The sequence below is a fragment of the Rhinatrema bivittatum genome, chromosome 1 (assembly GCF_901001135.1).
Source record: "Rhinatrema bivittatum chromosome 1, aRhiBiv1.1, whole genome shotgun sequence".
NCBI classification, from domain to species: domain Eukaryota; kingdom Metazoa; phylum Chordata; class Amphibia; order Gymnophiona; family Rhinatrematidae; genus Rhinatrema; species Rhinatrema bivittatum.
The window spans coordinates 565,197,585-565,216,239 of record NC_042615.1 but is presented as its reverse complement, the minus strand read 5'-3'; the positions used below and the strand labels follow the sequence as shown (position 1 = coordinate 565,216,239).

General features: G+C 43.2%; 2 protein-coding genes across 4 annotated transcripts in view; one reads left to right on the top strand and one right to left on the bottom strand.

The window, feature by feature from the left end:
* The window catches only part of AGTPBP1 (ATP/GTP binding protein 1), a 567,598-nt gene extending 553,382 nt beyond the window's left edge, over positions 1-14,216 (bottom strand). Inside the window, exon 1 of one of the 3 annotated variants that reach the window (XM_029617286.1) lies at positions 13,951-14,216. The gene's annotated coding sequence lies outside the window, so the exon portion shown is untranslated. The remainder of the gene's footprint in view (positions 1-13,950) is intronic. The other 2 variants (XM_029617267.1, XM_029617279.1) reach the window with 2 other exon arrangements.
* Positions 13,309-18,655, top strand: part of LOC115099557 — a 31,753-nt gene continuing 26,406 nt past the window's right edge. The window contains exon 1 of the mRNA XM_029617298.1: positions 13,309-13,859. The gene's annotated coding sequence lies outside the window, so the exon portion shown is untranslated. The remainder of the gene's footprint in view (positions 13,860-18,655) is intronic.

Sequence of the window (18,655 nt, the reverse complement as noted above, 5' to 3'; positions counted from 1 at the left end):
AGTCTTATTTGCAAGCCAGCCAGAGCATAACAGTGCATAATACAGTCTGCTAGCCAATTTGACAGTCTCTTGACAACAGCTACTCCCGATCTATTAGGATCAAAAGATTCAAGTGGAGGCTTCATAAGTGAGCTAAGTTGACATTAAGATCCCAAGGCACTGGAGGTTTAGCATGCCACAGTCCTTTCACAAAATGTGCATACTAAAGGATGAATGGATAATGATGCTCTTTCTACATGCTGATGGTATGCCACAATGACACTGAGTTGTACTTTCACCGAGAATGGTAGTAAGACCAGATGAAGAAAGAGAGAACAAAGTCCCTCAGGCTACAAACAAATGGGTCCAGAGAACTGGCCTGACACCAAGCTGAAAAACCTCTTCTATTTGAAACTATAGGAATTTCTAGTCAAAGGCTTCCTAGCAGAGATTAAAACATTGTCCACTTCCTTTGGAAGGAGCAGGGAAGAAACTACCATGCATGTAAAAATCAATGCCGTGAGGGTTATGGAAGATAAGTTTGGATCACAAAGTTACCCATCCTCCTGCATGATGAAGGACAGAGAAGTCCCCAGTGGGATCAGAAACCACTTGGCCAATCAGACAAGGTTGGGAAACCACACCAACCTTTGCTATTCCAGAGCAATGAGAATCATTCTTGTTTGGTCTCAAAGCACTTTCTGGATTGCCCTCGCAATCAACAGGATTGGTGGATATGCATATAAAAGACCTGCATCCGAGTACAGCAGAAAAGTGTCTGGATTTAAACTGAACCTACTTAGCAGCATGAAAAAAAAATTCTTTTGACTTTCCTGCTGCTCTCTGAAGCAAACAGGTTGATCATCAACTGACCCCAGAGGTTGAATAAACTGTCTGCAACAGATCACTCTTGCAGTAGAAGGACTAGGCTGAGGCAATCCACCAGCATGTTTAGCGCTCTTGGAAAATATATTGCTTGCAGATGAGCTCTGTGATTTATTTATTGAAAGATGTTACCCACCCTTCCAAAGTTCAGGGCAGGGTACAACAGTACATTCATAAAAGTCATCAAACAAATGAATACAGCATTAAAATACAAAAGAAAACATGATTAGACACAGCAAGGAGATTCTACAAATATAAAAAGTTTAGTCTAATGGGTCAAATGCCCAGATCCAAAGAGCCTCCTGGCAGAGAGCAAATGAGATGTATCCTCTTGCTTGTTTAAGCAGGACACGGTTACTTGTTTGTTCATTTCAATCAAGATTCTTCTTCCCACTAGAATGTGAAAGAAAGCCTTTAATGTGTACTGAAGAGCATGTAGCTCTAGGAGGTTGATCTGAAGATGATTTTCTATTAAGTACCACATTCCCTGGGTTCAAGCCAAATTAGTACGAGCTCCCTACCCCATGGAGGAGGCATTGATGGAAAAAGTAATTTGATGAGGTGGAGCCCACAGAGGGGGGCCCACATCCAGGACTGATGGTTTCAATCACCAAAGGGACATTTTAATTCTGATTGTCACCAAAATGCAACGGGATTATTTTTGAACATTTGATATTCTGCTTTTTCCCCCCAAAGTTGGTCTCAAGGGAGATTGCAATAAATTTAAATGAAAAGAGGCATTAGAACAGCTTACAGTCAAATCAGGATTTTCAATTAACACAGCAAGGGGGTCCAGCAAAGGAACCCCACTTGTGAATAGTTTCAAGACCCAGTTGTATTCCTGTTGTCTTATTGAGAGTTCAGGAAGTTGGGTCAAAGATGTGGTTCTTAGGGGAAGGCTTGGTTGAAATGATCGCTACAGCTGGTCCCACCAACATCAAAGGCCCCATTGTAGATCTCTCACATTCAACATGTCATTGGGACGACATGCACAGTCGCTATCATGTGGCCAAGAACAACTAAGTCTCATCTTACTGGAGTCTGATCCCACTGCAGAAGGGCCTTCACCAAGCCTTTTAACACCATTTATTTATTTATTTAAAAATTTTGTATACCATCATTCGCAAGAAACATCACAACGGTTCACATCATAAAATCATAAAAAAAAAAAAAAATAGCCATAGCCCTTTTGCCTAGGAGGAATGCTCTATCCACGCTGCCATGAACTGAATCCTCCAGACAAGAGAAAGGCTCAACATGACTAAGTTGTCCAAGAACCTCAGAGACTGCAGGAGATTAACTTTTTTCTCAAGGGACTTCAGAACCCATCACCAATTTTCCAGGTAAGGAAAGATGCAAACACAATGCTGCTACCTCCAGACACTTGGCAAGCACCCTCAAAGCCACAGACAGGCTAAAAAGGGAAGGATCCTGTAATGATGAGCCCCTTCCTCTACAAGTCTGAGGTATCTCCAAGTGAGATGGATAAAATAGGGTATCAGCATAGGCATCCTTGAGATCAAGGTCACACATCCAATCCCTGTGCTGAAAGAACATGGGAAGAGAAGAAATTGAATTTCTCCCAAGCCAACAGTCTGTTTAGTCTTTATAAATCCAAAATAGGTCTCAGTCCTCCAGTTTTCTTGGAAATGAGGAAGGAAGGGAAGGAACCAACTATCACCCTTTGCTGAAGGAGAAATTCCACTTCCAGTTATTTGTTGGAACTCATTTTGACACTTGAATGCAATAAATATTTTAAGGCGGCCCTAAAAAACACACTTATTTAACAACATCGCATTTAAAGATGTTTCTAGTTAAATATTATATCACCTTTAAATGTGACAGATGTGGCTTGACTGATTAGATATATTGGTTTTATTTACTAACTCTATGTGTTTTATCTTTTTAATTCTGTATGTTAGGCTTTGTCAAGAACATAAGAAGTTGCCATACTGGGTCATACCGAGGGTCCATCAAGCCCAGCATCCTGTTTCTAACAGTGGCAAATTCAGGATAAAGTTACTGGCAAATACCCAAACATTAAATAAATCCCATTCTACTATAATAATATAATATAATAAGCAGTGGCAATTCCCTAGGTCAACTTGATTCGTTTTTGGACTTCTCCTCCAGAAACTTGTTCAAACCTTTTTTAAACCCAGCTATGCTAACTGCCTTTACCACATTTTCTGGCAATGAATTTCAGAGCTTAATTGTATGATGAGTGAAAAAGAAATTTCTCCCATTTGTTTTAAATGTCATCTAGGTAGACCACTGTATACTGAGAGAGGTGGTCTTGGAAAACATCATTGATAAAAACACTTGGAATAAGCCATGAGCATTACAAAAGTCCAAAGGGCATGACTGTATACCCATAGTGCTCAACCCTGGTATTGAAAGCAGTCTTCCACTCATCAACCTGTCAAATCTGAATGAGGTTATAGATTCCCCCACAAGTCCAGCTTTGAAAATCTGGAATCCCTGAAGTCTATCAAAGATTTTAGTGATAAGTAGCAGAGGATAATGATCCTTAACCAAGATCATATTGAGGCTACAGTAATCAATACAGGCTTTAAGAAATCCAGCCTTCTTTTGAAGGCAGAATACTACAATGCCAGCAGGGGACTTTGATTGTCAAATGATGCCTCAAACCTGATTTTCCTGAGTATATTTTGACATAGCCTTAGTTTCTGTGCCTTACAAAAAGGGTATGTCTGGCCACACGAAGGGATGATTCCAGGAAACAATGGCACAATAGTATTCCCGATGCCTCGGGAGCATCTCTGCTAATTTCTTGCTGAAACTATTTACAAAATCATGGTACTGCATTGGAAGTCCCAATGGTTATTTACACAGAGACCACAAGAATTAAAGCTTTAGACCTTGAGTCTGGAGCACTAGAAGAGAAGCAAGAAGGAGACTTCTGTCTTGAACGCCAGTCAATGAGTGGATTATGTAACTGAAGCCAAGGTAACCCCAGAAGAACCGTGCAAGAAGGCAATTCAAGGACCCAGAATGAAATGCTTTCAGAGTACCATGTATGAACTAGAAGATTCAGGCCCACTCTGATCTGTTGCACCTCTCCTTGGTTCAAGAGTCAACCATCAATAGAAACAACCCAGACTGATGCAAGATTGGGTCAAATAGGAATTCTGTGTAGGTGGAAAAAATGTAGACTAATTAAATTGCCTGCTGCCCTAGAGTTAATAAGGACAAGGGTCGCTAGTGATCTCGATGGCCAATATAAGTAGACAGAAACACTGGGCCACATAATGAGGGACACCTCAACAAGGTCCAAAGGAATCTGTTACTGTGAAGTCGGAGATAAACACTGACCAGATCTGGGTTTATGTGGGCAATTTCTGACCAAGTGTCCAAGGTCAGCACAACAGAGGCATAGCCCCAGTTGCTTCCTATGATCTTTCTCCACTTGGGAAAGGAGAGTGCCAATATGGCCCAGTTCTATAAGTTCCTCATAAGGCAAAAAAGGGTTGGCTTGTGGAACTGCATGGGGCGCAGGACTTATGGTGGAAGGCTGGAGCTCCAATTGCTGTTTATGAACATGGGCATCCAGGAACAGGCACAAGAGGATCAAGGCATCCGCTCTCAAGTTAGCTCCTGGCAGGTCAACTCATCCTTGATCCGAACCACTAATCCATTCCATTAAGGTCATGAAAAGGGCCTCATTACTGTACCCTGTCTCTGCTGAGACCATGCAAGAGTCCATTGTGTACTGCTCCACAGTACAAGTCCCTTGCTTCATGCAGAGAAGGGAGGTAGAAGCTGAAATCAAGCAGTCTGGGTCATCAAAGATTCATTTAAATGTCATAACAAAAGCATCACAGTTTGAAATCAAGGAGTCCTGTTTTTCCCAGAATGGAATGGCCCAGGCCAAAGCCTCACCAATCAGTAGCAATATGATGTATGCCACTGCTGACTTATGGTCAGAAAAACAGGAGGGCTGCAGGGTAAAGACTATAGAGCACCAATTCAAAAAGCCCCGGCAGCCTTTTTGATTTCCAGAAGGGTCACAGTGGGGTTTCCACCTGAGGCTCCTTATGGGCATGCTCTGCAGTTGCAAGGAGTAGAAGCAGAAGGAGATACTTGCTGCGACTGATCCAGAGACCCTAGGGACAGAACTTTGAGAAAGTAAATTAACTTACTCCTGCAGGCTTTCCAGACATTGGTTCAGCTCCCCAGAAGCTTACCCTGAGCTGCCAAGCATGCAGACAACTCGATGGGGGTCAAGCAGAGTCCGAGTAAGGCACAAACACAGTAGTCATGCTTCCCCTGTAGCTTTTAAAGAAGAGCAAAAATTAACAAAACATGCATCCTGACTTACAACTTGCAGGAAAGCAATAAAATTAACTAAGAATGTTTCTCTTACTGAGCAAACATGTGAGATCTAAGCAGCTCAAGAACATTCAGCTCAGCCTTATGCAATAGAGAGACATTGTGCCAGCAGAGAACACTTTGCTGACTAGAGCTTAAAACAGGTGTGTTACAAGGATGAGTCTATCTTTGGGCCAAAGAACCTCCAGCTGGATATCATCCAGCCTACAATACCTGGGAATTAGCAGCACAGCTGTTTCCCCAACTTTCCACCATCCACATGATTCGCCCGGGAGGGCTTCAGCTCACAGCTCCCACAGCCAGCGGTTCAAGACCCACTGGTCTTCACAGGTCCATGTTGGCCAGAGCTTGATGTGACGGGTTTTTGTCTGTGGGCTGCCCCAGAAACAAGCAACCTGGTTTCAGAAAAGCCAAATCCAGACAGCTGATGCTAAAATTCTTCCACCTATGCCGGCCACCTTCCCTTCAGGTGATAGCCTCCTCCTCCCATCCTCATATGAGCAAGAAGCTGGACAAACCAGGAATCCAGGAAGGATAACAGGTAGGAGCACTGAACGTAGGCTATGCAGATAAAGACTACCAGAGAAAAGAATGGAGCCAGAGTACGAGAACCAGAAGGTAGCACCAAGCTTTGGCAGCTGACTGACGAAACTGCCTCAATATAAATACAAGTCTCTACAGGAAACAAGATGGCCACTGGGGTGAAGTGAGGGGCACTGGGTTGGGAGGACTAGATAGATAGTCCAAGCAACTCACAGTGCCACCTGCAGGCCAGAGGAGAATCCAGCACCGGATCCTTATACCAAGGTATCATGGATGGAATTGATTTCGGCCTCTCAAGCCTCACACCAACAAAGAACGTGTACTCTGCATCAAGACCGATGGCTCCCGGAAGGCAACGGGGTCTGGATAGAAAAGATTGTCCGGTGCTATGGGGGATTTTCCATGACATAAAAGATAAAAAGGCACATGTACCTACATATTCCTGGTAGTCTTAGGCACTGACAGCCCCAGGGATGTGGGGCCAGGCATTTCTTTTCCCACTCTGATGGACTCTGCCTATGGGGATGGGCGCTGCTTAGGCATCTTCCTCCACCCCTCTTCTGCGCTTTGCTTGACTCCAGACCTAAGGCAGACCCAGAGCCCGGCACAACTGGGGTAGGGAGCCTTAGCCATGGAGCAGGAATAGGAGGAGCTCTTGCTCAACTCAGCACTACCTTAAAACAATGTGATGTTATTACAGCTAATTCATTATTTAGAGGTAAAGAAGTCAAATCACATTAAAGCTTTTAAATGCTACTTTTGTTCTGCTTAATTTTCATTTTCTGCTTCATCATATTACATTATTTAAATTGCAAATCTCCAGCAAGAGCAGACTGTCTTCTTGGGTGGTATTAGAGTACAGAGTAGCCTAGTGGTTAGAGCAGAAGGGTCCTTATGACCTTAGGCAAGTCACTTCACCCTCCTTTGCTTCATGAACAATTTTAGATTGTGAGCCCTCTGGGAACAGGAAAATACCTACAGGTCTTGAATGGTATCACACCATGAGCTTGGATTTGGAAAAGGCGAATAATTACATCAAAATCCAGTGCTTGCTTATCTTTCCAGGCTTTTTAAAATATTTAGCCTGGCTATCTCTGTTCATGTGTCATTCTGCTCATCCATCCAATTAATTTAGCATTATAATTCTCATCAGTTCCATAGAGATCCCCTGTTTGCTTGAATTCAGATACTGTTTTGTCTCTACAACATCCACTGGGAGGCCGTTCCACACATCCACCACCCTCTCTATAAAGAAATATTTCCTATTACTCCTGAGTCTGCCCCCTTTCAGCCTCATCACATAACCCTTCATTCTAGAGCCTCCTTTCCATGGAAATCTTTGAGATATTTGAATGTTTCTATCAAATCTCCCCTACCTTGCCTTTCCTCTAGGGTATACATGTTTAGATCTTTAAATCTATCCCCATATGCTTTAGAACGAAGACAACTGACCATTTTAGTCAGAGCTACTCTCTGGACCGACTCTATCCTTTATCCCTTTGTGCTTCATTTAAAATTCTTTCATTTATTTTTTCTGTTAATTAACTTTTTTTTTTTTTCCAAGTTCTTACCTTATGGCTTGTTAACAATTTTTTTTATAAATGTTCATTGTATTTGACTATGGAAATATATTTCCTGCTTTTTCTGTTTTATGTAAACCGGTATGATTTGCATTTGATGTACGAATGTCGGTATATAAAAATTAAACATAATAATAATAATAATAATAATAATAATAATAACAACAACAACATCCTTTTGAAGACATGGTCTCCAAAACCGTACACAGTATGCCAAGTAAGGTCTCACCAGGGACCTATACAGGCACAATATCATTGCCCTTTTTCTGCTGACCATTCCTGCCTCTATGCAGCCAAGCATCTTTCTGGCTTTTACCATCTGTTTATCTGCCTGTTTGGCCATCTTAAGATCATAAGATACAATCACCCCTAGATCCTAAGAACATAAGAAATTGCCACGCTGGGTCAGACCAAGGGTCCATCAAGCCCAGCATCCTGTTTCCAACGGAGGCCAAACCAGGCCACAAGAACCTGGCAATTACCCAAACACTAATAAGATCCCATACTACTGATGCAAGTAATAGCAGTGGCTATTCTCTAAGTAAAATTGATTAATAGCCATTAATGGACTCTGCCTTTGTGCTTAGAAGAATTTCACCTCCAATACTGTAGCTTTCCCTTGGGTTTTTGAATCCTAAATGCATTACACTGCATTTTTTAGTATTAAATCTTAGCTGCCAGACCTTAGATCATTCCTCAAGCTTTACTAGTTGCCTCCTCCTGTTTTCCACACCTTCCTGGCTGTCCAACCTGTTGTGAATTTTGGTATCATTAGCAAAAAGATAAACCTTTCCCGACAATGCTTCCATTTCATCATTCACAAATTGTTGAAAAGAGCTGGTCCCAAGGACCGACCCTGAGGCACACCTTCAATAACAACCCCCTCCTCGGAGAAAACTCCATTTATATCCTTTGTCACCTGCCATTCTGCCAGTTTCAGTGTCTTCTGTGTGGAATCATGTCAAAGGCCTTGCTAAAATCCAAGTAAACTATGTCCAGCATTCTGCCTTGATCCAAATCTGAGGTCACCCAATCAAAGAAAAAGATCAGATTCACCTGACAAGATTTAACTCTGGTAAAACTATGCTGCCTCAGATCTTGCAATCCATTGGAGTCCAAAAATTTCACTATTCTCTGTTTTAGCAGAGATTCCATTAGTTTACTCACCACAAAAGGTCAGACTAACTGGTCTGTGGTTCCCAGCCTCCTCCTTACTTCCACTTTGATGAAGAGGAACCAATTCCAGTGCTCCCAGGTCCTTTAACTGCTGCACCTCTAAGGCCCGACTCAGATGTGGCATCACCCTGATACTAGAGGCAGGGACCTGAGCCAAATCTGATGGGGGCACAGCCCTCCCCAAGGCCCATCCACAGCTACCCCCCTGTTGCACCCATACGAAATGAAGGAGATCCCTCTATTAGTTACAACACTACAAGCCTCAGGGTGCAACTTGCACTTTGTACTCAGATCAGCAGAGTTAAAGGAGAATCCAAGCGGAGCTCACCCATGATTGCTAAGTCTTGTGTATTTTAAGATTAAATTTGAGCATCTTTTTCCAGCATCTCTCTCCCATGCGGCGAAGATGTACGGGTCAAAGTCAAACTGACGGATTTTTCTCCAGCTCAAAAAATCCTTGCTGGGTGGGAAAAATAGCTGGGAGAAAGAAGTTTGATTCAATTGATAGACTATGTGTTGCGCTTGAGGTGGACCCTTGGCCTGGTGCAGGATTGATACGGCCCTCCGGTCGGACCCAGAGAGCACCTGCCACCAGGAGGCGGAGCACAGGAGGAGACAGAGGCTAGCTGGAGCTTCACCAATAGCAACCCGGGGTTCCCTCAGGTTGAGCCCTTGGTTACCCGGGCCGTTTGGTCTTAGGTGGGCCTCACAGGGTCTCCTAGAGAGGAAGCGCAGGGGAGTGCCCACCACGAACAAGGGTGCACGGTCAATGTTCAGGTTCGAAAGTTCAGAGGTCACAGGAGGCCAGAAGAGAGTGTCCGAGTGAATAGCGAGGAACAAGGCCAGAGTATCAGCCAGAATGGTCAGCCGAAGCAGGGGTCAGTACCTGTGGTCAATCCAGGAGTAGTCAGGTCAGACAGAGGTAAAGTTCCAGGCAGCGATCAGGAGTAGTCAGTGGACAGGCAGAGGTCAGGTCCGGGCAGCAATCCAGGAGTAGTCAGAAGCAAGCAATGGTCAGTACCGTGAGATCAGTCCGAAGAGTACTACCAGGGATGGAGAGACGAAGGAACAGAAGACACTGGAACAGGAGGCACTGGAACAGGCAAACTAGAGACACCGGAGTGTATGACCCAATTGCCAAGGCAAGGAAGTGGTGTCTGACCACTTCCTTAACTCCTGCCATCAATCAGGGCGCGCCACGGAGCTGGGATATGCCCCTGGCCCTTTAAGAGGTCGGGAGGTCCGCGCGCGGGCGCCTAGGGGTGGGGCTGACGCCATGTAGGATGTTGAGCCCCGGGAGACGGAGAACGGGGAAGCCGTGGACGCCGCAAACTGGATGCGGAGGAGAAGAGCCCGGAGCTCGTGGATGGGAGAGAAAAGTGAGAAGGCCCGGCGGCGGAGTGCAAAACTAGGTATCCTTAAAATGCTACATGTATGTACATTTCATACATATATGGGGAAAAAAAAACAAAACACTGTCCAATAAATATATTTCCTTACCTTCAAAGATACTCGAGTAACCTAAAATTACTCAGAATATAAGAAACAAAATACTAGGAAAAATAATTGCACAAATTCAAAAGCAAAAGCTGCAGCTTCTGGAGGCAAAGTTATCGTTCAAAGAATGCACAGAATTAAATCAACATTTTGAAAAAAAAAAAAAATCTGTTCAGTTATCACAACTAATTCACTTGCATGGCTGCACCCAGAAAAGTTAGTAAGTTCTCCAAGAGCCAATTATATAGATATTGATATAACAGATACACACATCAGTAGACTGCTATATGGTAAAAGGCTTTATTTTATAAAATTTGTATTTGAAATATAGATATACAGCAAACAAGATTGTGTTTACAATAATGTAAGAAAGACGAATAAAAAGAAGAAACAAAACAGTTTCAAATCATAAACCAATCCACAATATAAAAAAGGAGGAGAAAAGGCCAAATTAAAACTATTCCAAAAAATTAAAACAAGAACCTTCAAACATCAGAATACCTGCCAATGATTGCTACGAACTTTAAAGAGTTTATGTATTGACAACAGGTACAGAAGGTGACTCAGACACCAACCTAGAACCCCAAAAAGCAAATTTAACCGAGAGGACTCAAGAAACATATACATATTATTATGGATAATTGATCACACATTTACAGGGAAAGTTAACCAAAATATCCTACTGGGTTGTATTACCCTGGGCCTTAATAATACAAATTGTTTCCTTCTTTTCTTTGTCACCCTATCCACATATGGAAATAAAAGGCTTGGTTTTTATATTACTGTTTTAAAAGCTATGAACCTCTGCTTCCAAAAGATACTTCTGATGTTCCTGCACAAAGCAAAGCTGTAAAGATGGAGCTGTATTCCTTCTGTGACATCAATGCAGGTCCATAGATTTGCATTGTGACCTTAAGTTCTCTTGCATACTATTAGAGATTTCATATTAGCAGTCAGCTGCTGAATTTATTTGTAAACACTTGTTATTGCTTTGCCTTTTCCAAGCTAGTCTCAAGGCAGATTACAATTAGAATTAAATTCCCATTACAAATAACATACATGTAACATAGCATGAGCAGTCTGGACTCCAGCTACTCTTCTGCAGGAGTTTTATTTACATGCAAATTAACAAACAGCAGTGCTGGAACACAAATGCAGCAGTTACAGAAACACAGCCAGAGCTATGCTAAAACTTTCTTCTATTCTTGCCTGAAGCCGGCCTTATCTCTTCTCCAGGGAAACGTTCTGCAATCAGGATTCCCTTGGGGCTGTCTTAAGTGGGCCAGGCTAAATGCCTGCTCCTGGACTTATAAGGAGAGTCTGACACACACTCCTTTTCAGCACAGTATACAATCAACACAGGAACAGAAGGAGGGCATGTAGGGATATGACTGGAGGTATAAGGGGTTATTTGAGGTAACAGAAGGATGGGATAGGGAGACATCAGCCAGTCGAGTGAAGGCTATCCTCCTCCTAGACCAGAGATGGGCAAACATTTGGGACCAAGGAAAGGCTGAAGAGGTTAGGGCTGTTCAACTAGGAGAAGAGTCAGCTGAGGGGGGGGGGGGGGGGGGATATGTAGAGGTCTTTAAGACAGAGAGGTCTTTAAGATCATGAGAGATCTTGAACGAGTGGATTTGAATCAGTTATTTACACTTTCGGATAACAGAAGGACTAGGGGGCACTCCATAAAGTTAGCAAGTAGCACATTTAAGACTAATTGGAGAAAATTATTTCACACTCAACGCACAATTAAGTTCTGGAATTTGTTGCCAGAGGATGTGGTTAGTGCAGTTAGTGTAGCTGGGTTAAAAAAAGGTTTGGATAAGCTCTTGGAGGAGAAGTCCATTAACTGCTATTAATCAAGTTTACTTAGGGAATAGCCACTGCTATTAATTGCATCAGTAGCATGGCATCTTCTTGGTGTTTGGGTAATTGCCAGGTTCTTATGGCCTGGTTTGGCCTCTGTTGGAAACAGGATGCTGAGGTTGATGGACCCTTGGTCTGACCCAGCATGGCCATTTCTTATGTTCTTATGTAATGGCCACATCTGGGGCCTGGTCCGGGTGGAGGAGGGCAATGAAGTTCCAATAGTCACCTCTCCTCTAGCCCAATGATGTCACTTCTGATTGGAAGTGATATGCTCTCAGCTCCTTGGGCCAGATATAGTCTGCAGGCTGTCATTTGCATATCTCTGTTCTAGATAGTGAGTGAGGCACTCCTAAACCAGATGGTTGGCTGTTTGTATTTCTCCATATTGACAGGCTGCTGGGTTCCCACTACTGTAGTACCACATCAATGAGTCTGATTTACTAAGGCTGATTTCCCATTCTGTGTCTGGAGAAAAAAAAGCTTTGTAAATCAGGCCCAATGTTAGCAAAAGACTGATTTTGAAAGCTGATGTGATATGCTGAATCATAGCCTTCCACAGTCAGTGAAGATCATGCCCATTTATATTTATTTTCTTTAAAACAATAAATTGTCTTGCTGGTCCTCATTAAAAACAAGTTGATGCAGTATGTAAAGAACTCATAATGAATACTTATAGCTGAAAAATAACCACAAGACATTGCTTACATGCATGTGTATGAGAGATACATGAATTCAGAGATCACTTAGTTCTTGTTTTGTATATTTATTTCTATAGAACAGTAAAAATTAACACTGGCAATGGAGTAAACTTTATGGGGGCTCCGAGAAGTAAATATCAGGGCTGGGCAGAGTGAAAATACAAGCTTTACAATATTTGGCAGTAGTTGTATTATCTTGAATGGCAGCACCAATTACATTTATTTAACGAGTTGTTCTATTTTCACCAGTTTCTAGAAAATTGTTTCCTGTTACATTCAAGTCCGGAGAAGAAAATACTATCAACTGCATAAACAGAAAACAAGCTAGAGATCTAAAACTATACTGTGGTAACCCATCACTCCGTCCTAATTAACAGGGCACTGTGAAATCAGCTCTCCATTTTAAATGGCCACATTTATAGCTTTTGGTCAAAAGGAACAAAGCCATTTACAGAAACTTCTGCCTGCCTTTCTGGCTCTGCATTGATAAAATTACCACACCCTTCCAACAGACAACGCAGTAGCACTTTATACATCGCATCTGACGGGCTGGTTGCTGCCTGGTTGTGTTAGATTGAAAAATAAAAATAAAGATCGTGCAATGCAGAACAAGTTCAAGAAAACTGCAGGAAAGCATTTTGCGCTCTACCTAATCTATCAAATTCAGCACCCAAGTATTATCTAATGTGGGGGATCCCACCAAGCCTCCGACAGACACTCCCCTCCAGCTTAACCCCGAAAGCCCTTGAAGACCAGGATATTATTGACAATCCTGGGGCTGAAGGAAGACGCCGGCGACAGGCAGCACGATCTGACAGGTGCAGGACAGGCTGCAGATTTGCAGGGAGTGCTCGGCATAGTGTCCCTGCGGCTCCTGCGAAGGAGCCTTGATATGCAAGGGCAGCGTTTCACCTTCACACATTGCCCAATGGCCCAGGCATCTGCGGGGAGATCAGGAACCTATTCCATGCTGAGCAGCTAGGCAGCAGCTCAGCGCTACAGGGTTGAATCTGTAGTCCAGCGGAATACAGCAAATCGCCAGGAGACGCAAAACAACACAACACCGAAACCCGCCGACGGCTGCTGCTGCTCACCACTCACTTTTCCCACCCTGACACCAAGCTCCCGCTGCCCGATCCCTCCTATCCACCGCCTCCGCCACCCCTCAATAGCTGCCGGTTTATCGCATTAAATGCTGAAGTCGGGAGGGGAAGAAAGGGAGGAATCGCTTGTGCGGCCACCATGGAAGCTAAAGTTTCCACATTCCAGCAGTAAGGTAGGTGTGTCCGGGATAACCAACAAAAGCCGTGAAATTCAAGATAAAAAGAGAGCGAGCGGCGCCGGCTGCCGCTGCCTTCGCTACTCACCGGGTTGCTGGTCCTCCTCGCCCGTAGTTCCGTGAGGGACCCGGGAGCCTCTGTCAGTCCGAACGCTCACCATTCGCCGGACGCCGAGGAACCTGTCTGCGGCCTCTGTGACGTCACGACGCACGCCCCGCCTCCGGGGCCTGGCCCGCTGCCCGGGAAAACCAACCCGCACAGGCCCGCGGACGGGCGTCCAGCGGTGCAAACTCGTGCGGTGGAGGGAATCGCAAGAGGCCGACCCGCAGCTAGGCCCTGAAAACTGAATAGAATTCTCTTGGCTAAGAAGCGTTCAGAGTTTCGCCGATTTATTGGGCTTGGGTTAGCATGCTGAAGGATTCTGTGTGCTGTCACCCACATGTGCCCGGTCCTCTACAGTACCAGTGTATTTCTTTTATATTCCCTTTCCTTCATGTGGTTTTAGCCTTCCCCAGATTCGCCTTCAGTATTCCCCACAGCCCTCTTCCCCGTCCACCCGTTCCCACTGCTGGTTGGCATTGCACCATCTGATACCAGGAGGAATATAGCAAGCCAAACAAAGGAGGGCTGATTCAATGCATTTGCTATGCGCTATGTGGTTACACACGAGTAACCAAATGTTTTAAATTGTGCAAGATTTTTATAACCAGTATAGCATCTTTATATATTATAGCTGGCAAGTCATGATTAGTGATATGTAATGAACGACTACATACATGTAACCCCAGACATACCTTCCCAGCCTTGGGGAGCAATGGACAGCTCGCCCAAAGTAGAGGAAAGCAGAGCCAAAACTAGGCCAAGCGCACCTCCATGAAATAACAGACTGTGCACACCGAACTCGTGCTCCAAAACAAAGATAGTTTACTGAAATTTGGTCCAGACAAAACAGGAAAAACAGCAGAAAACACCAGGAATAATCACAGTTCTTATCCAACAATTCACTCAACTCCAATAATAGCTTCAGTATTTTTCGTCCACAAAAATATTTCTCCTACTCTCTCAGTCTCTTCGAGCCCTAAAAACTTTTCTATTAAGGCAGGCTTCCCAAAAATAAAACCCTTTTCTGTGGTATTTTCCTGACAGTCCTAGAATCCCAGAAATGTATTCTCAGCAGTGCTCTGCCATTTATGTTTTAGTTAGCCTTATGTATTTGTCATCTCTTTTATTGTGTATGTTGTTTTGTAACTTGCCACGAACTTTGGAGGGTGTGGGAAATACATGTTTTAAATAAATAAATAAATGCATGCTATTTATTTAAAAGATTTTGTATACCATCATTCGTGGTTACATCACAACAGTTCACATGGTGTTAACATCTAAAAAGCATAGCAATTTCAATAAATACATAATAAATCAATTATGACATAAAACAATTTAAATTAATAAACGCAGAGAACAAATCAAGAGTAATATTTTATACCCAAAAGGCTATACACTCAGGCACTAAGTGTATAGGCTTGCTCAAAGTGTATAGGCTTGCTCTAAGAACAGGTCCAGGGATGATCTATCCAGTTGCAGGTTGAAAGCTCCCAAACCCTGCACTGATACCCAAGCAATGTTCCCTCTAAGGATTGGGTTGCTGTGAACAACAATTTTTTGTTTCATTACCTTGTGAGCACTACTTTCTTTGATACAAAAAGCCTATCAATTTTATGCTCATAGCAACCCAATCCTTAGAGGGAACATTGGAGCAGCATGCACACAAACTGTCTTACACACACTTGCATATTCACTCTCATATTCTTTTTCACATACACTCATTCTCACAAATACACACATACTCTCATGCCTCTCATTCGCTCCCCAGACTCTCTCACACACACTCACTCTTTACTCTTCTTCCACACACACAGACTCATCTCAATAACTGCAAACCCTTCACTACCAAACACTGAGAAGTAACAAAAACCCCTGCCAAAAAATAAAAAAGATACCTAGAACCTTGCCATACCATACCAGCACTATCTCAGGACTCAAAACAGCAGCAGCCTTATCTATGTCATGGCAGCAATGCAAATGTTATACCATGCCCTAGAACAGTAATACAACATCTACACCCTCCACAGAAAAACTACCTGCCAGTAGACATACTGCACCTCAGTCACATATAACTGCCCTTAGACATACTGCACCTCAGTCACACATACAGAACAGACAGATCCTTACCCAATACAGAATAAGGAACTACAAATTAGAAACAGAAACAGGCAACAAAAATAAAATGGAAAACTCAAGAAACCAGACTCTAACAGTAGAATACTGAAGAAAGAACAAAATACAAATATGTAATACACATTCCCAAAGATAACATATGCCAATCACTAAAAATTCAAAATAATTTTTTTTTACCTTTGTTATCTGATCTTATTTCTCTAATCGGTTGGTCATAGGCTTTTTTTTTCCTCCACATTCCCTTTCTTGGTCTTTTCCCAATTCCTTTTACATGATTTTTTTTCTCTGTTTCTTCTCTGTCTACCTATCTTCTTCCCTTCCTCAAGCACACACTCAGGCACTCATTCTCACACACTGTCTCTCAAATACTCTCTTTCTCTCACACACACACACACACACACACACACACACACACAGGCTCCCACTCTCACATGCTGTGGCTTGCACACGGCTCTCACTTTCACATGCTACCTCTCTCTCATACATATACACCGGTTCTCCCACATGCTGTCTCACTCACACAGGCTCTCTCGCATGCTGTCTCACATTCTCTCTCACACAAACACACACACACATGCAGTCACTCTCACTAGCTCCCTCACACACACACATACCCCCAGGCAAGCTCCCATTCATTCTCACACTGCTCCCCCCACCCTCAGGCAGGCTTCAATTCATTTTTATACCCATACACAGACACCCAGGCAGGCAACCATTCATTCTCACGCACACAAATAGATTGAGAGACCCCCAGGCAAGCAGCCATTCATCTCACACACATACCCTGGCAAGTTCCTATTCATACAAGGTATAAACACTGGGTGAATAGACCTAATTCCTCTATGAGTGCAATACTATCTAATTCAAAAAGAGGATAGCATGAAATTTTTAATCATTTATTGATACAAATCTTTATTATCAAAATGTGTCCACTTAAAATAACACACATCCATCCATACACACTCATACCTTAAAAATATACATCCTCAAGGAAGGTACATCTGAACACCTGCAAAATACACATATAAACCTAATCTGGTAATTATTGATCCCTGTGGACAAATTCCACTTACAATCTATCAATACACTTATAAAAATATGTATCCTCGGTAGTCTGACTTCTCCAAAGTATCCTCCCTTCTTAATGCATTTCTTAGATGTATATCAGGTTTATCTCGGTGTAGTCAACCCCAACAAGTGGCCCCTGTTTCGCACTCGTTTGCTTCCTCAGGGGGATGAAAAACCTCAAACCAGTACTCCTCTATGCTCAATTATAACTTCAGTTCCAAGACCTCTCCGACATGGGTTATACTTTCAAGACCTCTCCAACGTGAGCTTCTTCATGTTAACCAAGAAGTTGTAACACAAACGTTCCATCTGGCAAATGCTTTTTTCAATCGCTTTTAAATCTCAAAAGACGCCCGAAGGTGAACCACCATCTTACACCACGTCCATGGACGTGGTGTAAGATGGTGGTTCACCTTCGGGCGTCTTTTGAGATTTAAAAGCGATTGAAAAAAGCATTTGCCAGATGGAACGTTTGTGTTACAACTTCTTGGTTAACATGAAGAAGCTCACGTTGGAGAGGTCTTGAAAGTATAACCCATGTCGGAGAGGTCTTGGAACTGAAGTTATAATTGAGCATAGAGGAGTACTGGTTTGAGGTTTTTCATCCCCCTGAGGAAGCAAACGAGTGCGAAACAGGGGCCACTTGTTGGGGTTGACTACACCGAGATAAACCTGATATACATCTAAGAAATGCATTAAGAAGGGAGGATACTTTGGAGAAGTCAGACTACCGAGGATACATATTTTTATAAGTGTATTGATAGATTGTAAGTGGAATTTGTCCACAGGGATCAATAATTACCAGATTAGGTTTATATGTGTATTTTGCAGGTGTTCAGATGTACCTTCCTTGAGGATGTATATTTTTAAGGTATGAGTGTGTATGGATGGATGTGTGTTATTTTAAGTGGACACATTTTGATAATAAAGTTCCTATTCATACACATACTTAAGGAAGGCCCCCCTCTTTTGCTGGGAGACTCTTACTGCGCTGCATGGCTGTTGGGGAGGAGACAATTGCTGCTACTGGCAGTGAAGCCTGTCCTGCTACCTTCTCTGTGCAGGCCCCGCAATATTAGAAATTTGCGAGGCTAGCACTTCCTTCATGCTGATCTCATGCATCACAGATTAGAGGGAACATTGGTCCCAAGCAGGCACAGTTTCCCTCCTGGTCCTGTCAGACCCCAGCTGCAGTTGTATTTTCTCACTTCTCGCACTTGCAGATATCCAGCACAGCTCTAGGAAGATTCACTCTGTTTCTCTTCAGCAATGAAGTCCTCCGAGCCCCATGATAATTTCCAGCCAGGCACAGTTTCCCTCCTGGACCTTGCCAGTTCTCACCACAGTTACAGATTCTTCCCCAACTGCTTCACAGTTCAAGTCACCACTTTAGCATCCCATTCTCAGGACTTGGGGAGAAGCAGGAGATCAGGTGGAATACTTCTCCCCAGCGTATCCTCTGGGAGGGGGGTAACAGCTACATCTTTCC